Consider the following 10924-nt stretch of genomic DNA (forward strand, 5'->3'; position numbering starts at 1 on the left):
ACAGTATGAGGATATTTGTCCCTGATCACCATTTTCTAAAACTCAGTTTCTGGACTGGGGTGATCTTCCAGAGAGAGGCAGATGAATCTGGGGGCAGGGGAGAGCAGCTCTTGATGGGTGATGGCCCAGAGAGCCCTCTCCCCCAATTCCAAACTAAACCTCCGTGTGGGGACAGCACACCGTCGGCAGGAGAGAGTGGCTTGACTTACAACATACAATGAAGGAGGCGTGCAAGCAAAACAAAAAAACAACAGCAAGACAATCGAGACATATATGTAGTGTCAGACAGAATACCTTTTTGTGCTTGCTTTGTAATGATTAGTTCTGTATTTTTAGTTCAGAACTAAAGGAGTTAAGTTTCAAAATTCCTGTTTAGCTCTTTTTATCTGGTGACAACTTGTCACGAGGCTAAATTGGGAACCACACCTGATGGCTCTGAGCACACTCGGGGAACTCTGTTAAGGGCCGTGTGACAAATGTATGTACAAACCCCTTCGATTAGCTACTGCTCTCTAGAAAGGGCTGAGCATTTGAAGCAAATGCCAGAATGCCTACTATGCCGTGAAGTTCACGGGAGATTAGAGGGAGGAATTAATACAACGTGTAATCCAGTGACTGAATCACCCATTCTTGGGACCGTAGGACTTTATACTGAAGATAGATACAAAGGTCAAGACCATAGGATTTCAGATTAATGGTCTGAAAACAAGTTACATATAAAGGAGAGGAGGTCCAATCAAAGCTTTGTTTCTACAACTAGAATGAGAACTTCGCTTTTGGAGGGCAGCAAAGAAGCCAGCTATGGTTTGTCTCAACAGAAATTAGGCCAGTTTGTGCCTACATTGAAGGGGAATCTACTGGACTTAAAAATTACACATTCCCACTGTGCTGCTTAACTGTTTAAAGAGGGATTGAACCCATGGAAATAGTAATTGTTTATACTGCTGTTAATTCGCATTTGGGAGATGCCAGCTTATAAAGAATATTTATTTGCATCTTCACATGGGATGGAAGATCAATGAGGCTGATTGACATTTTCAAAAGAGTGGAAGTTACATGAATGTCATTTGTCTGCATTTATTAAATACCCATTCTCCACCAAGCCGTTTAGCACAGGTTTACAAGCATATGCTTTGCAGTCTGGTGGCCTGAATTTGAATCCTGGGACACGACCATGTTTCTCGTTGTGCTTTTGCTTGGTCCTCTAGCCCTGCCTCTGTAAGGGTTGTTGTCAGGATGAAATAAGTGAAGTTTGTAAAGCGTTTTGAATAGTGCCTGGCACACAGTAAGCATGCAGCGGGATTTGGCTGTCCTTCCACACCTTACATTTGAATCCTTAAAATTCAAATGTAGAGGAACTAATTATCTCTGTTTCACAGAAAACAAACTAGCTAGTTCACGCTAGTCCTGTGAGTGAACCTAGGCTCTCTGACCTTGGCCTCAGCTTTCCTCCTCATACTGTATTACAGCACGGGAGCGGTGCTGCCCACCAGGAGTTCTACTTTTTGGAAACTCCCACCTAGCATTTTCCTTCATTCGCGGTGGGTTTCCGTGTGCACCTCCTGACTCTGCTTGGGCAGCCCGAACACGAAATCTATGGTCCTTTCACGCTGCAGGACATCTCGGGCAGCAAAGCAGAGGGCGAGTGTGAGCTCACCTACCTTTGCCACATTCCAGGGAGGTGAAGCCATGGCCCAGAACTAGCTGCTGCTGCTTCTGCTTCGACATCTCCTCCTCCTCCTCCTTCTTGTTTGGAACTGGAAACAAATGGGAGCTAGAGAAATGAAGTGACTTGATTTGGTTCAGTTTCCACTGGGAGTGAGGAGCAGTCTGCCTTAGAAGACCAGTGATCTAATTTTCACTTTATTTACCCCAAAACATGGCTTCTCTTTCGGTTTATTTTATCTTCATGCAGAGGAGACCTGGCAGGTACTGGTCCAGGAGCCCCGAGACGTACCTGCCTGGGCTGCCCCTGTCACTGGGCTCGATGGGGGAAGACCGTGGGCTGTGATTCCTGGTCAACACGTTCAGCGGCAGGTTTCCCTCCTACCAGCTACCTCAACATCCCTTGTAGCTGGGCTGGACCACCCAATTGATTTCTAGCCATGGAACAAGAGCAGAAGAGATTTATGGCATTTTTAGACCTGGCCTCAAACACCACACATCACTCCCCCATCCCTCTCCTTCCCACATGACCTTGAGACTCAGCTTTGACCATGTAGACAAGCCCAGTGTCTGAGGGGCTGGTGGGAAAGCGTCTTAAACGTCCTCCTCTGGGCTGTTCAGTAGAAGCAAGCGCATCAGTGACCCTCTGTCGTTGGGCCTCTTTGCCTCACCTCTGCGTCCCCTATCGGGGCAGGGCCTTAGTTGCCCACCTTCAGCAGCTTCCTGCTGGGTATTTTAAGCGAGTAACAAATCCTAAAGACAAAACCAGAAAATAGCCCGTAAGTTGTGCTACCATCTACGTTCATGGAGTGAGATGAATTTGTCTCGTGGAAAATGGCTTTGCAATCTTTCGTAATTCCACCGTGCATTTTCCACTCCCGAACTACCCGTTTGAGCAAAGCCACCTTGTCAGTGACTGTTGGCTAGGTACACTGCTGGGCTTTCTCCCTGGTTGGGAATTTGGTGGTTTATCGCTAGAGGCCACACCTGCATTTTAGGAATGACTTTTGAAACCATTTCAGAGATTACCCAGAGAAGACGAAAAATACGTATAAGGAATCTAGCACTAGGAAAAGTGTGGTGGTGGAGGTATATGGGATTGTCTTAGTATTACATCCGCCAGACAAAATAACAACTCAGCTCAGAGGGCTCTGTAGCTCCTTATGACACCAGTTTCAGAAGATGCACAAACCACATTCTCCCACCTCTATAACTCAACAGCGGGCTTCTGTTTTATTGCTGTATGGTGGTGCTTGAACTGCGACCGCAAGGTTCCCCTGATAACTGGTCTGTCTGGAGTTAGCGAAAGAGGACATGGAAGGAGACACCACTGGGCAGTAGGGGAGACTGTATAAGGAGACCGGGCCCAAGGGGAGCTGCAGCTTCGGGGACCAAGTCAGCTCAGGGAGGCAGGAGGAACGGGCACCAGGGAAACTCAGGAGCCTTTTCTGTGCTTTCCTGCACCTGCCTCAACTGTGCGACCGACCTTATTTAGGGGGTTTCTGGAGAGCATGGCCAGATGTTCCCTGCCCTTCCCTCCTTGCTGGGCGGAAGATAATCTGAATGGCCTCTGCTCCGGATCACTCTCTGAAATTTTAATTTACCACCATGCGATACCAAACGTCTCCCTGGGGCTGGCAGCTCGTGTTTCCAACTCCCTGTTGGATGCCTCTGTCTGATGGCTCATTGTGACTTTAAACTCAGCACATAGGTTCACAGGGAACCTATTATTTTAGCCCGAATCCTGCTCTGCTCCCTGTGAGCACCGTCTCAAAGGTGACACCACCACCCATGCTGGCGGGCTCCTGAGTGGTGCTGGGCTCTATCCACAGTGCCCCCCTCGTGCCCCCCATGTGCCCGGAACCCCGGGGGCAGCAGCAGCTCTCTGGAGTCAATTGAGAAATGGGTTCCCTCTGCTTGCTTTCTCCCTGAAATGTATTTACTGTTTTATTTTGGGTGTTAATGGGGGAATTGGGATGCCACAGATGGACTTTGGGCTTTGAAGTTGACTTTTCCAGAAACAAGTTTATGCATCAAGGGCTGTCTGGACTTTGCCTCCAAATTTCATAACCATGGCTCATCAACATTGGCTAAATGGACAGAGAAAATCCTGCCCTCACCACAAATCTTGGCAGACCGGTGCCCGTAGCTTTGTCGGATGAACTGCTGCAGGGAAATCTGGGGCGTGGCTGGGTACCCCCAGGAGGCGGCCCCGAGGGGTGGGGTGCTCGGCAGGTGGCCTGTGTGGCTTCGATCTTGAGTTACTTAAGTTAAAGCCTCAGTCTCTGCCTTTGTAAATAGCAAAACGGCCCCTGGAAAGCTCAGTAAAACCCTGAGCAGTTTTGGCTGAACCATGAACTGGGTGACCCGGGGCAGGTCACTCTACCTAATCAGCAAACGAGGTGCTGAGTTACGCACAGGTTACAACCAGGTGTGAGCAGTGGAGCAGATACCTTTTAATTCAAAATTTTAAAACTCAGAAAGTGTTCGTGTGCATGTGGGACTGTGCTGGGCCCCGTGTGGATCTCAGGAAGGGCCTCTCAGGACGGTCGAGGATTATTCACTTTTTTGTTATAGTGGATCAGAGTGGCTTCGAGGTTTTCCGTGTGAGAATGTCCTTCTCATGTAGCTGCTCTCTGACAGGCATTTTCACGGTGGAGAGACAGGGATGGACATACACTAGCGTGCTGGAAATTGTGCAAAAACATAGGCGTACACGGGAGCTGGTTTGGAGAAAAAATTGAGAATCGTTGAAATGTAAGATATTTTAAAGAAAATTTTAGTGAAGTATAGTTGGTTTACAATATTGTGTTAATTTCTGCCATACAGCAAAGTGACTCAGTTATTCATATATATATTCTTTTTCATATTTTTTCCGTTATGGTTTATCACAGGATATGAATATCGTTCCCTGTGCTATACAGTAGGACCTTGTTGTTTATCCATCCTATAGGAAATATAAGATTTTTAATGGCCCTTTTAATCTTAAAATTCTATATCTTACAATCCATAGCAATGATCCTGCTAGGCCTTTGGTGCCTTAACATTATTGTTACTACATATCATTTTTGGTAATAAATGCTTTCTTTCATTTATTTCTTTGCAAACTGGTCATTCACCCCGCTTTCATTCGGCTGATATTTATGGGACGATGGCTATGAGGTGGGCATTGCCTCAGGTGCTGGGAGTCACCGGTGAGCGAACCTGGTGTGTTTCCACTCTGCTAAGCTTGCCGTCTGTTGGGATAGAGGGTGACAGCCTAGGGCTATAGCAGTTGGGGTAGGAGTCACACAGGGTGAGCTGGAAACCAGTAGGACTTAGAGAAGTAGGACTTCCTCCTGCCGGATTGGAACATTACTTCATGGTATCTTTAATTTCTCTGTCTCCGTCTCTCTGCCTTTTAAAAAAAAAATGCCCACACAGCTTTCTGTACGTTCTTCATAAACTGTCCTTTCCTCCGTGCTACCCTCCTTTCTGGCTGTGCCTCCTGGTACCAGCTAAAGAGGGTTTCTGCGGCTGTTTGCATGCCTCCATTATTTATAGGCTGCTATGTTTTCCCTGGGCTCCTCACCAGTCACCACCCAGACGTGCTGTACATAGTTAGTTATTTTAATCTTTCCCAGTAAATCAATTCTCCCTACCTCCCCATCATTTTTATTACTCGGCTCTGAACTCCCTTCAGCTTTTCTGCATCTTTATGGTATTGAAGTGCCCGGAATTTAATGTAATTTTCCAGGTGGGTTTGGGAAAGGCTATTAAAGAGGGACTCTCACCTCTGTTCTCTGCTGATGAAACCATTGGGAACAAAGCCCAAAACTGCATTAGCCGTTTAGCTGCTGCATCAGCTTTACTAACTCATATCTCATTTTCTTTTCACCATCACCCTGCCTCGGCAGCTGCTGACTGGACAGAATGGGCTTTGGTGTTCCTATGATGCTTTTAGTCAGGCATCAGCACCAAAAATCGGAGGAAGAAAGAGAGAGAACAGAGCCCCAGAGAGCAGGTGTCATAGTGTGATGAATGACAGTGACAGGACCTGCCACGGGCAGGGGGACAGTGTGCGTGCTGGGGCTGCAGGACTTGTGTGTGTGTGTCTCGCATTTGAGACACATTCTGCTCACGTCACACATTCTTGCTCACGTCATTCTGGCAAGTAGGCTGAGGAACAGGCCCAGAAACGCTGGGTAAGTAGCGGGAAGTCACCCAGCACAGCTGGGTTTGAGTCGGGGCAGCTGGACCACAAAGCCTTTGCTCTGGGGAATTGGCGCCTCTCATGAGGGGACGCGGGGCAGGTGGGGTGACGGTGCCGCCTGGAGCCTGAGGCACCGGGGCCGGGTGCCGGACCCAAGTCCCGTCTCCGCGTTACTCACCGAGGAGTCCCTGCCCGGGCCTCTTCCACATCCTCATCAAGCGTGGAGGAGAGAGGACCACAGATCTTTCAGCAAGTGAGTGGAGGTTAAGTTCCTGGCCGTAGTGGACACTCAGAAAGCATCACCTCCCCCTACTCTGCTCCATCACCTGGAAAGCAGCTTCTGGACCAGAGTCAGGACACAAAGCGCAGCCAGGTGGGCCCCGCAAAGCAGACCTTTCAGAACCGTCATCTGAAGGCGAGAACCAGCCAACTGCTGGGGATGTTTCTAGGAGGAACTGGACCTGCAGCATCTTAATGGCCCATCGCCGACCTCAGCAGCGGTACTGCTTCTTGACGCCTCACTTTTGTTTCCTCCTCCTTTCTAGGTCAAAGTTGAAATGGAGTAATTCGACTTTATTTCTCCGGATGCTTATGTAAACCTTGATCAGGGGTCAATGAAACATGGGGTTTGATGGGGGAAATGCGGGTGCAAACGGCGTATTTAGTGTGCAGAAGTATGGCGTTTTTTGAGAAAAGACAGAGTCTGTGTTCTGAAACCATGGCTGCGTTGGAAGAGTGTCGCTGGCCTGCCCCTCCCTCCACCTGTTAGTCCTCGAAGGCTTATTTGCAGGGCAGCCTGGTGTTGTGGAAAAGGCCTGGCAGTTGGGCTTAGGCAGATCTGGGTCCCAGGCATTGTCATTACTTAGTTTTATAAAATCGGGCAAGTCATTTAATTTATTTGAGCCTAATTTGTCTCATCTTTAAGTTAGGATTTCTAGCAGTGAGTTGTTGCAAGGTATGAATGAGATAATAGTCGTGCTTGGTGGGCTTGGTGTCCCGGAGCTGCTCCACAGGTGTTAGCTTTCACTTCTTCTCGTCTCTACCTCTTATTCCCCTTGAGAGCCCCTGAGCATGTGGTTTGCCAGGTGACCCACATGACAGTGAATACTTCTAAGTTATCTACTGTATGTTCAGAACGGTATGATGTATACTATCCTCCCCACCACCAGCACCATCACCACCAGCACCACTAACACTACCACCACCACCATCACCATCACCATCACCACCATCACCATCACCATCGTCACCATCAACCCACTATCATCATGCCACTGTCACCATCACTGCCACCATCACCATCACCACCATCATCACAGCACCATCGCCACCACCACCATCACCATCAACACCACCACCACCATCACCACCATCACTACCATCACCACCATCACCATCACCACCAGCAACAACAGCACCAGCAAAATCACTACCATCAACAATACTATCACCATCACCTCCATCACCATCACCATCACCACTATCATCACCACAATCATCATCACTATCACCACCACCACCATCACCAGCACCACTATCACCACCAGCATCACCATCACCATCACTATGATCACCATCACAACCATCAGCATCACCATCAGCATCACTACCACCACCATCACCACCATTACTATTATCACCGTCACCACCAGAATCACCTCCGCCACCATCATCACTATCAGCATCGCTACTAACACCACCACCACCACCATCACCACCAGCGTCACCAGCCCTGCCATCAGCACCCCCAGCAGGGCTCACCGGGCACTCACAGTGCGCCAGGTACTATGCTAAGCACGTTGCAGACGTGTTCTCATTTATTCTTCAAAACCACCCTTAAAGTAGGTACTGCGGTTATTCCAGATTTAAAAACAAGAATACTGATGCTTAGAGAGGTTAAGTAACTTATTCAAGGTCGTACAGGACGTGAGAGATAAAAGAGACACATGAGGCATGAGCCCCGCCCCGAGGAAGTGTATGATCAGTGGGAAGCAAAATTAAAGCATATGCAAAACTAGTGACCTTCAGAGACATTCTGCATTAAGTGCCAGATTGCATGGTTCAGGCCGGAAATGCTGCAGATGTTCAGGGAACAGCGGCTGGTGAAGCTCGCTGTGTGTGTATGGTTCTTCTGTTTTATGGGATTAACACTTATTCAGATTCCCTTCGGTACTGTACGGATACACGCGGGAAACAGGAATCTCTGTCATTCAGACTTCATAAGAATCCAGGAAACGCTCTGCACGCTGGTTCTTAGGGAAAGCAGAAATTGAGTTAGACTGGGCCCCGTAGAAACCGGGCTCGGGAAGCTGCCCTGGACCCAAGTCTGCTCTGGTAACAGGGCTGCCTCGTGGGCTGGCCGCTGCAGGACTTCCGGCTCCTTCTGTAAGGCTCTGCTGTTAACGAAACTTGCCCACTTGCTGATGTCTGCACCCCTGCTCCTATAAGTACTCTCTCTCTCTCCTGTCCAGACTTCGAAGAGCGGGGCTCTCATGGCTCTGCCTTCTCCTCCTCATCCTTCTCTAAGCAGAGCTTCTGCACCTGCCCCTGTCGAGCTCAGCAGCCACCGGCCAGCCTATGACTGTCGGCCTAGGTTAGGAGCCCATTCTCATCCAATCAGCTTTGGCCAGAGAGTCTTAGTCATACAGAACCTGGTCACCTAGGGGGCAGCAGGAGCCCCCCGGGAGGGCTGTGTCGCCAGGACTGGGTCACACAGGTGTCTGTCACAGGAGCTCTGGCATGGCCATCCCCTTCCCTGGCCTGTTGACTGCAGCCGAGGAAACCTCCATGGAGGGGTGGGACCTGGTGGGCTGGACCTTTAGGAGAGGCACAGAGGGTGGACTGAAGTGAGCTTCTGGCAGCAGAGGACACAGGAGAGGACCAGCCACGTCCTCCCGCTCGGGGGCCTTGTGAGCGGAGCAGAAACATTTGGACAAGTTTGGAGGCCCTAGGGCGCCATCTGGGGTGTGGGAAACGGTGCTGAAGAAGGACCAGAGTCGGGGATTCCCGTCAGGAGGTGGTTACCCTCTTCCGGAAGTGTGGCCAGAGACAGGAAAACCGAAACTCCTCTCCGGGGAGATTCTATTTTTTTATGCTTAGGCACCTTTTAGGATTTCTAGCCCTTTCGCAGACTCAGGCAATTAACATGTTCACATGACACTCTGTTTATAAGATAACTCACACAGTCCGGTTTGAACAACAACAAAAGACCTAAATGAACTCAAATCATAGAGTAGGTTGGTAATGAGTCACAGGTTGTTTTAAAAACAGCTATTTTGTTTACTGAATCCACCTGCTTGCTAGATTCCTGAGCCAAACTTCCATACCTCTTGCTCTCATATTTTCTCTCCTATATTTTCTGTTTTCAGACTTTTTAAGAACTCTACTCTCAGTTTCTACAGAGGCCACCTCGATTTTTATTCTTTAATTTTTATGTCTTCTTATGAGCTGCTGCCAGAACACTCCCAGCTCTCGACCTGCTCCCCTGTGGTCCCTCCAGGAAACACACTGCACCCAATGCATAAGAGAGCTTGATTAGCTTTTATTCAAGAAAATCCTTCTGAGTCTAAAAGCTTCCTTAGTAGACAAGATTTAGAAACGAGACTAACAGACGACACACCACGATGCTTGTGCTTCCTCTCAAGTAACATGAACCATTTGATTTTCCATTGTGTTTTGAACACATTCAGCATATTACAAAAAAATGCGAGAACCTTCGTAAGATACTTCCTAGATTTAGAGAGGTGAAAAATAAATGTGTGAAAAATAGATGTGTAAAATGTGAAAAGAATGCGTCTGAGACTCGGTGAGTTACGATGGGTCACGAGAACCTCTTGAGTCATGTGTTCACATGGGAAGCAAACCAGTGGGAGCCTTAATTCTGGGCCAAACCCTGACCTTGATCCTAAGCTGAATGCTACCTAACCCCACAGCTAACCTGATCTTAACCCAAGCTTATCCTCTTTCTCTTGTCCACGCAGCTGATTACTCAAGTCTTTTAATATCATAGTAGAAACGATTCATGTTTGAGATGACTTCCTAGTTGCCTTATTTTAGGCTGCCATTAACAAAATACCACAGACTGGATGGTCTAAACAACAAGCATTTAGTTCTCACAGTTTTGAAGGCTGAGAGTCCAAGATCAAGGTGCCGGCAGATTGGCGTCTGGGAAGCAGATGGCTGACCTCTGATTCTCACTGTGTCCTCACGTGGCAGAGAGAGCAGAGGGGAAGCAAGCTCTCTGCCGTCTCTTCTTCTAAGGGCACCAATCCCACCATGAGGGCCCCACTCTCATGACCTCATCACCTCCTGACCCCGTCACACTGGGGGTTGAGATTTCAGCATATGAGTTGGGGGAGGACACAGAAACACAGTCTATGATGCCAGCTGCTGCCCTGCCTTCCCAGGGACCTCATTCCGGTCTGCCAGGCCTCTTAGGCCAGCCTTGTGTCTCTGCCTCTGGTCCCACCCTCTTCCGTCCTTCCCTGTTGAAGCTGTTTGTCTTTCTAAGATGAAAATCTCATGCCAGTTTTCTGTTTAGCAGTTTCTCTCCTCTACCTGGAACGTGCTTTTTTTCCTTCTTTGCCTGGCAAAGACCTAGTTCATATGTCATCTTTGTGACTTCTTTGGTGACACCACCAAAAATTTTTGTTGCTGTGTCCTCGTAGACTCCTGTTAGCACTTTGTCCAGGAATAAGACTGTGGTCTGGCGTTGGGAGGAGATAAAACTAGGGCATGTGAGGGTCAGTGCTGGTAACAGGCGAGAAGGAAATGTCCCATCCATGGTCTCCCAGTAGGGCTCTGGGAGATTATTGAAGACCAAGAGCTATGGTTCCTGAGAGATTCAGGTGAGAGCCAGGAGGTCCCACGGGTGTTGGGGGGCTGGGACAAGGAACGTGTGCCCGGCTGAAGGGCTGATAAGATTGGTTCTCTCCCTGGGCTCTTTTCTTGGGTTCTCTGTCTGGATCAGCTCTGGATCTGAGGCCACAGGTCAAATCTGCTTGCTGACTGTTTTTGGAAATAAAGTTTTATTGGGGGACAGACATGCTCATTTGTTTGTGTGTTGTC

Source organism: Balaenoptera borealis (genome assembly GCF_965194805.1).
Source record: "Balaenoptera borealis genome assembly, chromosome: 18".
Lineage (NCBI taxonomy): Eukaryota > Metazoa > Chordata > Mammalia > Artiodactyla > Balaenopteridae > Balaenoptera > Balaenoptera borealis.